Source organism: Lygodium microphyllum, chromosome 1 (assembly GCF_053477565.2).
Source record: "Lygodium microphyllum isolate KBCC chromosome 1, Lygodium_microphyllum_v1.1.10, whole genome shotgun sequence".
NCBI classification, from domain to species: domain Eukaryota; kingdom Viridiplantae; phylum Streptophyta; class Polypodiopsida; order Schizaeales; family Lygodiaceae; genus Lygodium; species Lygodium microphyllum.
In genome coordinates, this window is record NC_141135.1 from 154753518 (window position 1) to 154770259 (window position 16742).

Consider the following 16742-nt stretch of genomic DNA (forward strand, 5'->3'; position numbering starts at 1 on the left):
TATTCAATTGTAGAAGTATCTAATATTTTTTTGCCATAAAGCTTAATAGATCATCTCAAAGAGGCCTTTGTTCCCCTTTTAATTGAATAAAAAATCCCCTCAATCAAAGCTCCCTACTAGAAGTTACACCTATTTCACTAATGGTGGGTTTTGTGGACTACATTCAAATGGCAGGACAAAAAGGCAAAAGAAAGGTTCATCATGAGGTTCAAAGAGATATTAGAGACTCGAGGGAAATGATAAATAAGGAACCTAGCTTGCCACGAAATTATAATGATGACATGCACGAGGAGGTGCTCAATATAGATTCCTATAGTATGCTCAATCACACGCTTTGTTAGCATGAGCTCCGTCACATGGAAAGGCACAATGATATGGTTGCTAATCATCATTAGATGCTAATCTTGCAATTGAGTAAATGGCCATCTCCAACTCTTAGCTCAACAAACCTTAGAGCACCACACCACTCTTGTAGCGTAGTTAACCACTACCTCAGCAAAAGATAAGGCAAAGAAATCTAAGCACGAATCACGAGGGCCCCCACCATTAGAGCTAGTTCATGGCCCACATGGTATTCTTAGAGTTAAGGGAATTTGCGCTACTACCACATATGAGTTTGGAGAGCCCTCTTATGTTAACGAAGAGCCTCTCTTGAGATCTCCCATCATTCATAGAGCCAACCCTCCCATCAAACCCCCACCCACCATTGGCAGAAGCTCCCCCACTCTCCTTAAGAGCCCTAATGACACTTATATGTCTCAGACCAATAATAGACAGTATGGTATTAATGGCCAAAATGGCAATAATGGGCAACATGGTTTTGATGGGCAACATGGGGTCAATGCACAACATGGCTTGTATAGACAGCATAGTATGTATGGGCAACATGGTATATATGGACACCATGGCTTTCATGGGTAGTAAGGCCCCCCTAATCTCTGTGACAAGATCATTCTTACCAAGTATAATGGGTGATCACCATCCCCATCAGACTTGGAATAATGGATTTCTAAATTGAAGTCCTACTTTAATATTTACCCGTGCATTGATTATAAAAAACAATTCTTTACCTCTGTCTATTTAGAGGAACTTTTGCACACTTGGTGGTGCTACATAAGCCATGAGAATCATCAGTTTATATATTGGGAAGACTTTAAGATGCATATGATTCAATTTTTTGTACGATCGGTAAGATGATGGTACCAACTTGACCAATGTAATCTCATAGTAAGGGAGTACACAAATTAGTTCATGAACTTGATTGTGTATGTTAAGAGTGTTAGTGATGATGAAAAATTGCAAAAGTATATCTATGGGTTAATGCCTAGCTTGTCAGCTGTGATGTAATGGCTCAAAATCCTTTTACCTTATTTTATGCAATTGAATTGGCTGAAAGATATACCAAAAAGCATCATAAAAATGGGGGCCCTCAACAAGGTTTGCATAGCCCCATACCCCTACGAGGCTAGGCCAAACAATGGTGTTTTTAGAGGCAACCCCATGCCTAGTAGCAGCCCCAAAATGCCCACTTACCCCGTTTCACACTGAAAAAAACATGGCACTTTTGGGTCAACATTTAGCTCTAATGGTAAGGGTATATATGCTAAAAACAAGCCTTGAAAAAAACAGGGCACTTTTGGGACAACATTTAGCTCTAATGGTAAGGGTATATATGCTAAAAACAAGCCTTGAAATGCATCAACCTCGAGTAGTCAAAGTGGCCAAATTTTCATTTTCCTAGATGTTATGAAAGATTGGAAAGAAAAAGGCTTATGTTTTAAGTGTGAAGATAAGTACATGGCAAACCATGCTTCAAAATGCCCTTACAAGATAGCAAAGGTCAAAGTTTGCACCATATATATTATGGAGGGTTAGCAAAATGATGATGAGGAATTGCATGCCTTGAATGCTACATAAAATGAGGATTATGTAGAGGACTTGGACCAAGAGCAGTTCAATGATTTGGAGGATGGGTTTTCCTTGACCTTCGTGGCTTGCCACCTCATAATATTGGTTTGACCACTTCTACTACATCCCCTTTGGCTACCACTACTATTTGCTCCATCTCCATGGATGCATGGACTAGATCTAGAAGCGCTAGTACCTTGCACATTTAAGGAAGCATAATGGAAAACATGTATTTATCCTAGTGGATAGTGGTAGTACACATAGGTTTGCCAATAAATCAACCATTGATAGGTTGAAAGGCATCCCTATGGAATTACAACACCCCCTAAAAGTTCAAGTAGCAAATGATGAAGAAGAAATAAACACACATGTATAGTCCAAAGTTTTCGTATGCTTGACTAAAAACTATGTAGCATCAGTTGATCTAATTGCATTGGACATGGACCCCATTGATGTTAACTTGAGTTGTGATTAACTAAAACACTTGGGTAAAATTGTTATGGATTTCTCTCAAATCTACATGGAGTTTGTTATACATGGATGGCTCATTCGCCTTGAGGGAGTTCAAGATAATGCTAATTTTTAGCTAATTGTAGCAAAGTAACTCAAAAGGGAGTTTAAGAAATGCTCATAGATCTTTGTCTTGCACTTGAATAAGGAAAATTCATATTAGTTCTCACAAATGTTTAAGAATTCAACATTAAAATCCCTACTCGAAAAGTATGCTGATTTATTTTAGATGCCCACAACCCTCCCCCCCAAGAGGCAAGTGGACCACCTGATTGATCTACAACCTCATTCTAAGCCAATGAACAAGCCACCTTATAGGCTCTCCAAGTGTGTACAAAGAAGTTAAAAAGCAAGTCACAAAGTTACTTGAGATGGGGTTTATCGAACCAAGCTCCTCACCTTATGCATCTTCAGTCCTACTAATAAAAAAGAAAGATGGCTCCTTTCACATATGCATTGACTATAGACTTGAATAAGATACTAGTCAAGCAAGGGTATCTTATCCCAAGGATTGATGACTTTTAGGATGAGTTGAAAGGGGCATGGTACTTCAATAAGATTGATATGTGCTTTGGCTACCATTAGATCCATATGCATGAGGGTGATGAGGTCAAAATGTCTTTCAATACTGATCATGGGCTTTATCATTTCCTAGTGATACCTTTTGGATTGACAAATATCCATGCCACATTTTAGAGACTCGTGAATAAAATCTTACGCCTCTTCCTTTCCAATCTTATGCTCGTATTCTTTGATGGCATTCTTATTTATAGAGTAGATCCTGAGAGGAGCACTTGACACATGTCAAATGGGTGTTTGATATCTTGAGAGAGCATAGGCTATCTACTAAGGCAAGTAAGTCCATCTTCATGTGGACCTTAGCGGAGTACTTAGGGCACATTATTAGTGAAAATGGCATGCAACCTGAGCCCAAAAAGATCCAATATATTAGGGACTAGCCCACACCATCCATCACCACTTTATTACATGGTTTCCTTGGTCTCTTTTCATTTCATAGATGTTTCATCAAGCATTATGTCACCATTGCACCACCTTTGATAGATCGGTCAAAGAAAGAATCATTTTTTTTGGATGTTATTATTGATCGTAGCTTTAACCAGTTAAAGGAAATTCTTACTTCAACCCCATCCTTGTATGCCTGACTTCTCAAAAGAGTTTACCATTCAGTGTAAACTAGTGTTTGAGGTATTAATGCGATCTTGCTGCAAGAGCATGATGTAATTGCTTTTGAGAGTTGTAGGATTGATATAAAGGACATGCAGATGAATGTTTATGACCAGGAGATGTCAGGCATCCTTTACGCTATTAAGAAATGACACCATTATCTCTATGGAACTTGATTTAGAGTAAAGAGTAACCATCAAGTCCTCCAGTACTTACTCACTCTACTTTGACTCCTAAGCAAAGGAAATGGGTGGAAATATTGCAAATTTGTGTTTTTGAAATCTCTCATACTAGGGGCAAAGGAAATATAGTGGCTGATTCATTATCATGAATGTGGGCATGCAGAGTATCTTCCATTTCAGAGTTGCATAGTGATTGGATTGAGGAGCTTTAATAGGCCAATTTAATGAACGAGGAATTTAACCGTATATTTCAAAAATTATAGCACGGGATAATGGATGAGAACTCCTAATATCAACTCAAAAATGGCCTTATATGGTCCCATGGAAAGTTTGTCATCCTTCACACTTCCCTCTTCTCACACGGAAGATCATGGAAGAGATGCATTCTTGCCCCACTATTGGTCATTTGGGTGTTTTCAAAACATATAATAGGATTACCAAGAGCTTTCACTAGAAGAGACTATGGAGGAATGCCAAGGATTTTGTGGCCAATTGTGTCCCATGCCAATAGAATAAGGACATCGTGTTTAGACCACTTGGTCTCTTGCAATAGTTGTTGTCTATCCCTAAAGGAAAATGGATATGCATCACTATGAGCTTCATTACTAGACTACCTGTCACCAAGAAATAATGGAATAGTATATATGTGATAGTTGATAGACTCACTAAGGCTACCCATTTTATCCCTACTCAAATTCAATATATCACATCTCAAGTAGGCACTCAGTTTATCGAGCATGTGTTTAAATTACATGGGTTACTGCAAGTCATAGTGCACGACAAGGATGCTAATCTTATGAGCAACTTTTGGTAAGAGGTTTTCACATCTATGGGTACCAAGCTTACTTCATCCACCACATACCACCCATAGACTTATGGTCAAACCTAGAGGACTAATAAATGGCTTGAGATCTACCTAAGGTATTTTTGCCATGATATACAATATAGTTGGAATACATAGCTCCACTTGGTTGAATTTTCATACAACAACTCCATCCACTCTAGCATTGGGATTTCTCCTTTTGAGGTACTATATGGGTATAAGGTTCCCCTCCCTATGGTCTTATTCAATGATAAGATCAACCCTTAGAGTAAAGGAGAGTTAGAGCGCATGCATGCCCTACTTTAGCAACACAAAGTGAATCTTCAAAAAGCACAGGGAGGTTAGTAGTAATAAGATGGCCCATTGTTTCTAGGGCCCCTATTGGATCTTAAAGAGAGTTGGTGACTTGTGAAGAGCACCCTGCCAGGGCACAATGAAAAGCTCGAACCGGCTAAGTAGAGGTTGCAAATGACTTGCTGGCCACAAAAACATGCAAGAAAACTGTCTTCTTCTCACCAAGAACCATGCCTCAAAACACACAAGAATGTAGAAGGCACACAAGAAATTGGGAAATTCTTCCATCCTCACCCTCTTTCTCTTCCTCACTCTCCAAAAAAATGAGCATAAAGCACAAGAGAGAAAAGCAAGAATAAGAAGGCAAGTGGTGCCAAAATGGGAGAGAGGGAAATGAAGTGTGAGAGGAGAAGATAAAGGAAGAGAGAGGTTGTAACCACCGCAATCTCCCACCTCCTCAAATCACCCGATAAGCCTCTTCCTTTTCCTTTCTTGATATATAAACTTTAATTTGCATACATCTTGGCTAAGGTCTAAAGACCCTTCAATTTTTTGGAATGGGACAAAAGGTGTTGGCCTTTCTTTTTCCTTCAACATTTTAAAGTGTGAGCTTTGGACCCACAAGTTACATTGCTTCATATTTGATTTTTTCACAAGAGGTACAAAGCAAAATACATTTTTGCAAAAGATGTTTCCATGTTGAGCACATTTTTGTGCCTTTATTTGAACAAATTTCCCGGCCATCAACTTGGCTTATCAATTAGAGCTTCCCTTCACCACCAAGATTTGTAATGTCTTTTATATCAATCAACTGAAGCCCTTCAATGGCACCTTAATGGATTGTGTGAAAGAGCTACCTTCCATAGACAAAGAAGGAATCATTAAGTATATCGTTGAGGTAATCATTGGGCAATGGGATAAACACTTGAGATCTCAATCCATCAAGGAATAACTCATCAAATGGCAAGGCATGCCCTTAAAATAAGCCTCTTGGTGCCCATCTACCATAGTGGAAGAGTTTCCAACGAGATGAAGACTAGGTGGATGTGCCATGTTGTGACCCCATATTACATACAAACTACATATTGTTTTAGAACTTTTTGTATCTATATTAATTATGCCATATGCTTTGTATATGGGCTGAAAGTGCTTGTCATAAGCTTCATTTTGACATGTGGCACACCCCACTTGGAGCAACCCAACAAAATTTATGGCAAATTTATCTCAATAGGCCTATGATGGATAGCATGCTATCCATAGTCTTCATGCCCTCAGTAAAATGAATTGGTGGCATTGTTCCCTTGCACCCATGCCCACAACATACATGTCAGCTTCTATAAATAGCCTTACACCCTATTTCTTATTGGATGTGAACCCCTCACCATCAAAATTTTCTCCTCGTAATTCTTATCAGAGTAGTACTCTACAACTCGACTCACTAGCCACTCTAGCAAGCTCCTCTAGATGTCTTTTACTTTTTAGGGCAAAATTTTTTGTGGTCGAGACGAAAGTGTAACAAGCGAGACACACAAGAACTAGGGATTCAATACCCAATCATGTTAATCAAGGTATAAAAGGTGTAATAGATCCAGTTTAGGGAATCTACATATAATCAAGAACTGACTCTTTACCTTCTCCTTCAACTTCCATGGCTTTCTCCTCTATTTCTCTCCTTTCCTATCTATCTTTCTCCTCTCATAGTCTTTCTCTCTCTTCTTCTTCCTCTCTTTCTCTCTCTTCCCTCATTATCTCTCTCCTCTCAGACTCTCTTCTTTACATACACACATATATGTATGTACATCTTCCTTTTATTATTATTTTATAATACTATTAACTAAATGACTAGGACCACCCCTAATACTCCTAGGCTTTTGACCCTAAACTACTCTACTATGATGCTCATCCCACCATGCTTCCTTTTCTTGAACTGCCAAAACATACCTTTGGAGACAATAACTATGATGCATCTGCATTAAGTTGGTTTAAAAATATAGCAAGTATATTGGTTGTATACAAATTGATTTGAAATAATTACAATTTTGTAGCAAGGTTCAGGTTTGTCATTCCTTCCTCACTTATTTGCAAAGTAACCTCACAAGCATAGCTACCACAAACATCACGAATATCCAATGGATCACAAACATTCCTACACAAGAATTGCTACACATTTCCAAAAAGAAAAATATTCTCAATTAATTGCGTTGCTTCTTCATGAGCATACTGCAAGATCTACAAAATAACACAAGCAATACTAGTAGACATTAAAAAGGCATAAAGAGTTTTCATTTGTATTTTTTCAAATAGTAATCAATTAAGATGAATATTTCTTTCATGTGGTTTAAAAAATTGTGCAATCTAGCTTCCCCCTTCCTCACTCATCCGCTTAACTTGCATGACACAACTTATAGAATATACCAACTAGAAAACGTTTTGGAATCACTAAACAACAACAATCCCTCTAGGCAATAAAATGCCACACTACTTTCTTACTAGAAATACTAATGTTGAAATAACATCACTAATACGTACAATGCCTATTGAAGTACCTAGACAACATAGGATAGCACCACGTTACCAAATAGGACTCCTATGGTTTAACTACTAACCCTCCATGTCCTAAATCAAAAACTAGTCAACCCTAACTCCAATTTGTCCTTTAGATCTTATTTTGGTTTTTTGTTTGTCTTTTTCTCTCTTTTTGGATTAAAAAAGTATATATATTCATGCTCCATCCCAAAAGGTCCAATCCCAAAGAGATGCAAGGCATCAGACACAAGACACCTATCAAGGAACTCCGTATAGTCTACCATGACCTCAGAGGTGATGGCTATCTTCTTCTGTTTTGTTTTTTTAAAACACTTGTCCCTTCTTTATTTAGCGATTTTACAAAAAGAATATATATATACTCTAGCAATGTCCATTGATTTTGATCAATTACTTGATTTTTTATAAGGTTCTTAGTTTAGAGGAGAACAACCACAAGACTAGGAATTCATCACCAAGTTGAGCTACTTAATAGCCTTGTTCAAGGAATCTAATCTAGTACATGATATCAATCCCCCTACCTAGGTAAATGAAAGACAAAATACCCACTAGTTCAGCATCTTCCATTGACGTTATTCCTGTTTCAAATTTTGTAAAGAAAACCTTATTACTCAGCCACCTAACATTGCTACTAAAATGACACAAATCTTGGATTAAGCTATTGGTTTCCCAATCGGTTACCTATAGACTAAAAATCCACCAAGTCATGCATACATACTATCCCCTAAATTTCACTTCCTAGCATGGTAATGTCCCATTCCTTATGGGTGGATACTCATATCTTCATAGTCTTGGTATATGTGCATTCTTTTTGTTTAGGTGGTTTTTTATGTTTTTTGTTCACAATAAATAATTCTAGCTAGTTAGTTTAATAAATGTCCTATCTTTTTGTTTCAAAAGAATAATGATAGATAGGTTGGACATAAAACAACATACATACATACATACATACATACATACATACATACATACATACATACATACATACATACATACATACATACATACATACATACATACATACATACATACATACATACATACATACATACATACATACATATATATATATATATATATATATATATATATATATATATATATATATATATATATATGAAAGTGCAACTCCAAAAGATAGCTAGCATAAGTATCCATCCATTCCCCAAACCAAAAATAATAGCAAATTTGCACATCAATCATGCACTAAACACTACAAGATCAACAAGAGTTAGATGGTCAATATTGAAATTTCCTTCGGACTAATAATCCTAATATTCTCATCACAATCTCTATCTACCTTGCTACAATTATCCTCTTCAATTGAACTATTTCTTTTTAGATTATGCATCTCCACTTTGGTTCTACTCTCCCATATATAGCCTTTCACTTATCTGATTTTAAATTTTACTAGTCCACATGACTAAAAGGATTACCCTAACTATGCATGCAACTAACTACTTAACTAACACTTAGTATAATAAGCATGTGCATATGCAATATTGAACACCTAGTAGAACTATGTGTTTTGCTTCTTTTGTACTTATATTATTGCTTTTGTTTTCATATTTTTAGCTTTTGTTTTTTTGAAAAGTACAAATAACATATAAGAAGAGTAAAGCTAAACCTAGACCATCTAAATCCTATGACTCCTCTAACCATAACCAATCCACTCATTCTCAAATAATGAAGATGCCTCACCAGATAGCTTGAGGTTATCCAAACTTGTCTCATAATAAATATCCTCTAAAATCCATCAACTATCCTTAAAAAGCTCTAGTAATCCTAGCTCCTCAAGTTCCATAACAAATTCATACTCATTATCACTCCAAGAATTGATTGTATCATAGTACTCATACTAATACCTAAAGCTCGCATTACTCTTCAATCAGTCTATCTTTATGTGTATGACCGACATTAGTTGGATAAAGATGTACACGTGTGTGACATTCAATAAGTCGGCGTAGTCAGTGACTCAACCACATTTAGTCTTGGTTAGTCATACCTATGTGTGTAACTCTCTTTCAGTGAGTATGAAGGAAAATAATGGAAGAAGAACAACAATGAGATGAGGCTCATCTTTTGCTCCACTCTGTCTCTCTCCCTCTCTTCCAACATGGTATCAGAGCTTGAACACCTAAAGCCTGGAGGCTTGGTAGTGGCCATTTGACATCAAGACATCAGATCTGAAGAAAACATAAACAAAGGAGACTATGCCTACAGCCCGTTCTTTTTTTTGCAAAAGCTATATCTTGCTACAGAAATGGATTTTGGAGAAATGGCCTATGTGTCCTGACACTAAAAGAAATTTTTTTCAAATTCCTCACAGATTTCGAGATATTTAGAATAGACCTATGCAGACTGGCTGTTTACTACAGTAAACAACATGTGATAGCATCATTGCTTGACTGAGAGCTCATCTGGGAGCTTGAAGAACTGATTACAGATCTGAAATAACAATGGTATGCTATATATAGACAACCTAAAGCATTTATGCACCTTTGACATGAGCTTGGAGCTCTCAAACTTGTTCAGGAGTATCATTAAAGCATATGTATATGCTAGGAAGTCATATGGACTTGATGTCATGCATTGGAGCTAGGATTTTATGCTGAAAAATATTTAGATCTGGAAAATTTTAATGGTTGAAAATTGTCACTGAATGTAGGCAACAAGCATTGTCTCTTATTGAAGCATTACATGTCATTTTGAAGCTCCTGTCATTTGTATGACCTAACATATGTATGTTGAATGCTTGGAAGACTAAAGAGAGCATTGGATGCAACTGAGGATTGAAATTTGAAGATGAAACAAATGCCTTGACATGTACTTGGCTGGTCATTTACAGTAAATGCAGTGTATGACATTGCCTCTCTACACTCCTAAAGAAAATCCAATACATAGAGTGGAGCATAATTTCCATGCTGTCTACCCTTGGCTTTCATGTTAGCCTGCTTCTTATGACAATCTTTGGCTATATGCCCATATCTACCACAATAATGATAGTCCTTATCCCTATTGGACTGATCATTTGACTACCAGGATCCTCCTCTGCTTTTAGGGAATCTCCCCCTACCTCAAAAACTACCAGATCCACGCTAGCCCTGTGTATTCGTGCCATGCCAGGCATTCTGTTGTTGTTGTCCATAAGTGTTTTGAGTGTCTCCTCGACCTCGAAAAGAGCCACAGCCTCTATCGCCTCTGCCACACTGGCTAGAGTAAAGAATAGTGTCTCTGCTTTGAGACATACTAGAATCTGTATTCAGCCCAATCTTAACTTCCTCATGTAGCAACAAAGCCATCAGCTCATCCCAATCAGGGGATTTAGCTCTCATAGAAATAGACATATCAAATGCTTTATACCCTTTGCCAAGTCCATTCAATGTCACTGCAATCATATCATCCTCAGACACTGAAGATCCAATGGTGGCAAGCTGATCCGCTATGTTCTTGATCTCTGTAGTGTAGGCCTGAATACTTATGCCATTCCTAGACATGTTATTGAACTGTTGCTTCAGCTAAATCTTTCTTGCATGTGTTACATTTCCATAATTCTTCATGAGTATTTCCCATGCATCCTTTGGGAAACTACATCCAATAATCTGTATAACCGTAGCATATGATATACATAAGAAAAACCAATGTAACACCTTGCATGCTCTCTTAGTCCATATCTTATGAGCCCTTTTCTGATCATTTTTCGGATTCCTTTCAGGCATTTCAGGTTCAGCCTCATCACCTGTACATAAGTCCCGATAACCTCTGCCAACCAAAAAATTATTCATACAAATGATGCAGTTATAGATGATAATTGGTGTGCTGCCATGGATGAGGAGTATGCAGCCCTGGCTGAAAATGAGACATGAATTGGTTGAGTTGCAAAGTCCCCATTGGCTGAAAAATGGGTGTAGAAGGTTAAGTGCAAGTCAAATGGTTCATTAGAACGCTATAAGGCCAGGTTGGTTGCAAAAGGGTATGCACAGCACTATGGCCTTGACTATGAGGAGACTTTCAGTCCGATGACTAAAATGGCAATAGTTAGAACTGTCATTGCTTTGGCAGTATTCACCCAGACTTTCCTACACATGTATGTAAGCTGAAAAAGGCTTTACATGGGCTAAAACAGGCACCTAGAGCATGGAATGCTTGGATTGGCAGTTATTTACAGCAATATGGATTTAAATTGGGTGATGCAGATCACAGTCTGTTCACAAAGAAGATAGATCATGGATATGTGTTTGTAGTGGTTTATGTAAATGATTTTATCATCATTGGAGATGATGAAGAGGGTATTGCTGAAATTAAATCATGTTTACAAGCTGAATTCAGAGTCAAAGACCTTGGTGAGCTAAAGCATTTTCTTGGAATTGAGATAGTCTCCACGCCTCAAGGTATATGGCTACTACAGAAGCAATATGCTCATGACATGTTAAAGAAGTATGGTATGGCTGAATGGAAGCCTATGGAGACACCTCTTGATCAGAATGTCAAGTTGTAGATTGATGTTGGAAATGACATAGAGAATGTGACTATGTATCGACAGATGGTGGACAACTTGATATACTTGACTATTACAGTCCTAACTTATGTTATGCAGTGGGGCTGATTAGTCAGTTCATGTAGAAGCCTCGCAAACCATGGTTAGATGCAGTTAGGAGGATCATGAGATATGTAAAGGGTACTACAAATTATGAGTTGTTTTATGCATATGGAAAATCCCTTGACTTGACAGGGTTTACTGATGCTGATTGGGTTGGTTGTGCCTATGACAGGAGGTCAACCAGTGGTTATGCATTTGGATTGGGCAGCAGTATGATCAGTTGGCAAAGTAAGAAACAACCTATTGTTGCATTGTCTAGTATAGAAGCTGAGTATAGAAGAGCTGCCTTAGCGGCTTGTGAAGCAGTTTGGTTGATGAAACTGCTGAAAGACTTGGGAATACAACTGGATAGCAGAGTGAGATTGCATTGTGATAACCTCGGCAGTGTTATGTTGGCGCCCAATCCTGTCTACCATGCTAGATCCAAACATATTGAGCTTCACTACCATTTCATCGAAGAACTAGTTCTTACAAGGCAAATTGACTTGATTCATGTGAAGACTGAAGACCAGGTAGCATATATATTTACCAAGTCTCTTGGTAAAGAAAAGTTCATATACTTCGGACAACTACTTGGAGTTTATCAGATGGTTTGAGCTTGAGGGGGAGTGTTAGAATATCAAGCTCCCGTTACTCTTCAGTTAGTCTATCTTTGTGTGTGTGACCGGCATTAGCTGGATACAGCTGTACACGTGTGTGACATTTAATAAGTCGGTTCAGTCAGGGACTAGTCTTGGTTCATCATACCTACGTGTGTAAGTCTCTTTTAGTGAGTATGAAGGAAAATAATGGAAGAACAACAACAATGAGCTGAAGCTCATCTTCTGTTCCACTCTGTCTCTCTCCCTGTCTTCCAACACAGGGCTGTAGTTACCTCATCAAAATATGGCACATGCACCACTAGCAGTAGACAACCTAATGCAGGACCTTGAGTTGCATCCATGTAATCATGAATGTAATTCCAATATAAATAACTATCGTCCAATTGGAGATCTAAATATCATAGAGTAAGGTAGTGTACAAAAACTTGATATCTAATAAACTCTTGCTACTCTCTACCAGCCCTGGGCTAGGCAGCAACACTACACCATGGTGCAAATATACTACCACAATCATGGTGTTGCTAAGTATACCCTATAGCCTAGTGCATGGTTATGGTACCATATCATCAGAAATAGGCCCTACACTACCTACACAACATAGACACATACATACATAAGTGTTCCTAGCATGGGCTACAACTAAAGTGTGGATGAAACTACAAATAAAAAATAAAAAATAAAAAATAAAAATGAAGAATCACAACATGTCTCACCCATTAGTACATTGAGGAATCAGTCATGTGTTTCAAAACATGGAATATTGTAGGGACCAACATGATCAAGGTCCGGACTATCAATGTCAAGATGGGGTGTAAGTGCATCCATCTATACCCATGCATGCACCCCAACAAAACCCAAAACTAAAAGAAATCCCAAAAGTTAGATTAGTCAAAGCGTCTTGAAGGGACATGAGGGGAGAGAGAAAGAGGAGAGAGAAGACTATAGGAAAGAGAGAAGAAGAGTGCAAAGGTGAGAGAATTTCTAGAAAAGGAGAGAGAATGACATGAAAGAAAGAGATGGTTGAAAGGACACGAAGAAGTGACAAAGTTATATTACTGTAAAAAAAAAGATACATGTACATATGTTCTTTTCCCTGTTTATATGCCCCTACCCACTCTCTTACATTTTATCCCTGCCTAAATGTTTTTGTTCTCAAAAATAAGATTTAGGACTTATTACAATGTATGGGACAAAGTATGTATGGAATAAAGTACTCCTCTATTACAATGGAAAATCAAATAGACCAAGCATACATCCAAGTAAGATGATAAAGCTGAGAACTTGACCACTATAGCTTCATGAAAGGCATCTGCAAATAATGGACAACATGCCAACTACTACAAGACCCTATTGTAGTAAATTTAATATAATTATCTATAGAAAACTCTGATCGAGGCGGGCTACACATCAAAATGGAGCTCTTTGCAAGTGCTATTAGATCATGTAGGTTAGGTTTTGCTATCCAGATTCCAAAGTAAAATCTGGTGTAAAATAGTGAGCTATTTGCAATCTTCCTTACACTAAAACAGGGCCATATGTGGGAGCTTTCGCTCAACCACCAAGACCCACGGACCGCTTATTGTTTCAAGCATTCCAAGCGATCTCTAATGGCTATCTCTCACATAGCCGACGCACCCTTGATCCTACGAGTGTAGTGAGCTTACCTTGATGCCGATATGAGTTGCCTCCTCTCTTGCGCACTCCGGTATCTCCACAATCCTAGATGCTAGCTCAAGCATGCTCAAGCCTCCTCCATCTCCAAGCTCCCACCACCATAGCCGCGTGCGCAAGAGAAGGAAAGAGAAGAGAAGAGGAGAGGAGATGGTGAAGAGATTCACCCCCTTGATCCCTCACTCCCACTCACTCACTCCCTCACACTCACAATCACTCCCTCTCTCAAGAGTACACACAAGCAAGGAGAGGAGAAGAAGAGAAGAAGAGAAAAGCTCTTGTTGGGCATACACCAAAGAATGAGCTTCCATTCACTTTTTGAACTTTATATATACAAACCCTAAAAGCCCATGGGCACCCATCCTTTTTTACATGATCGGCCATTGTGGCAAGGTCCCTTTTTCTAATTCCCTCTTTTTGCTTCATGCCCTAGGCCTATATTCGACTATTCTTTTACAAGTGGCACAGGAGGGAGGCTGGCGCTCTTTTACAAGAGTTTTTGGAGTTTTTGAGGCGCCTTTTATTTAAAGCTACCCTTTTGGCCCCGGCTTAGCTTTGGAGGCCGTCTACGTGTCCTTGCTCCTTTTCCATCTTCTTTCTGCTTTCTCATTCATCCTTCCTCCTTCTCGGCTTGGGGTTAACATTACCCCCCTCCGAGACGGGTGCCAGTCCCATGGCACTCTTGTCAACTGTTGGTGTTTTAAGAGGCAGTTGGTGAAGCAGTCATGTGAGGGCAGGGCAACGTGTAGACTCGGGTACTCATGGAAGCGTGGTAGTAAGGTTGGTCGGATAGTGAGTAGTTGATCGGGGCCTCCGAAGTCGATGGTTGGGCGCGTTGGTGATGCTTGGAAGGACAGGGTGTGGTGCTCCACCTAAGGAGGGGGGTGTCTATTGTAGTGTGGAGTGCATTGTGCTCATGTTGGTGATGCTTGGAAGGACAAGGTGTGGTGCTCCACCTAAGGAGGGGGGTGTCTATCGTAGTGTGGAGTGCATTGTGCTCATGCTGGTGGAATGGGGAGTCGTGTTTAACCACAGGGTAGCCTAGGTGATATCCCCCACTTGGGGGCCCCACTCATGCTAGAGGTGCAGTGCAAGTAGCTTAGGGTGACAGGCCTAACCATAGGCGAGTGGCCTCCCTAGGTATGTCCTGCCCTTGATGGGCTGTAAGCGTGAAGTGGGGGAGCAAAAAAGGCTAGGGGGCACGCCTAACTTTAGGACCCCTAGGTGCGGTGATTGTGCTTTATGTGGTGCTGCGTGCTTGTGTAAGTGAGTTATTTTGGTTATTCCATGCGTAAGGATCCACTTGCACGTTTTTTTTTTTTTTTGATATTACATTAGTAGAATGATAGCCTGTACCTAATCCTCGTTTGATTGAGGCGGAGAAGGGGGTCAGATGGACTTGCTCCAAAATTGATGGCTTTACATGTACCCTTTGGGGTTCATGCAGACGTGGAGGGAGGTGGTGGAGAGGAAGGGGTGGTTGCACCTAGTAAACTGGCTGTTGTTCATATCTTCTAGGAGAGCTAGGCAAAAGGAGGGAAGAAGGCTAGCTATCATCATTAGGCATGCCATGGCACAGTTGTCAATGGTGTTGGGGTCAAAAAAGAGGGGAGGCAAGCCACGCTCTTGTGGGGTCGGGTCCTGCTTGAGTAATAGCTTAAGTAGCCTAAGGTAATTATAGGTATTTATAAAGGCGGGATCGGGGCAGGAGGAGAAGTCCACGAGAAAGTGCGTCATGGAATCATTTAGGCTTCCTAAGTAAAAAAGGAGGGCATGCTCAAAGGAGGCGACGTTGGAGTTGTAGATGATGGGGAAATCATGCAGCCCATGGAGGGTGGCAACAAAATCCACACCTACCCTATGAGGATACGCCATGAATGTGGGGTCATTCCTCTCATAGGGTAGGGTGTTGCAAAACGCCATCCAGGCGAGCATGCTAATCTCGCACACTCGCCTCCTCCAAAGAGGTTGGCAGTTGTAGCCCTGTACAGTATGTGGTATTTCGAACACCTTCTCTTGCCAAAACTCTGCTTCCTCCATGCCCCACAGAGTGGGGGTCTTCTCTCTTTCTTCCAGTCATTTTTGGCCCAATCGGCCGCCCGTCGCAATCACCTCCTCCATTACCTTAATTGGTAGGACTCTCCGCAGGCTGTTAGGCATGAGGAAGCTAAAGGTGAAAGGGTCCTTTTCGTTTTCTTGCCATTCCAAATCACCAGCTCCACGTGGAATCCCAGAGGGAGGTCATCGGGGCACAGTGGGAGGGGCGCGGACGGCCACATGATTGGTTTGGCTCTTAACTGCCTCCTAGTTTCTTCAACTAATTTCCTTCGTTGCTCCCTTAGTGCGGTTTGTTTTTCCGAGGGTGGATCAATCTATTGCCGTTCTTGATCATGCGGCAAGGGGGGTTGTGGGATTATCTCTTC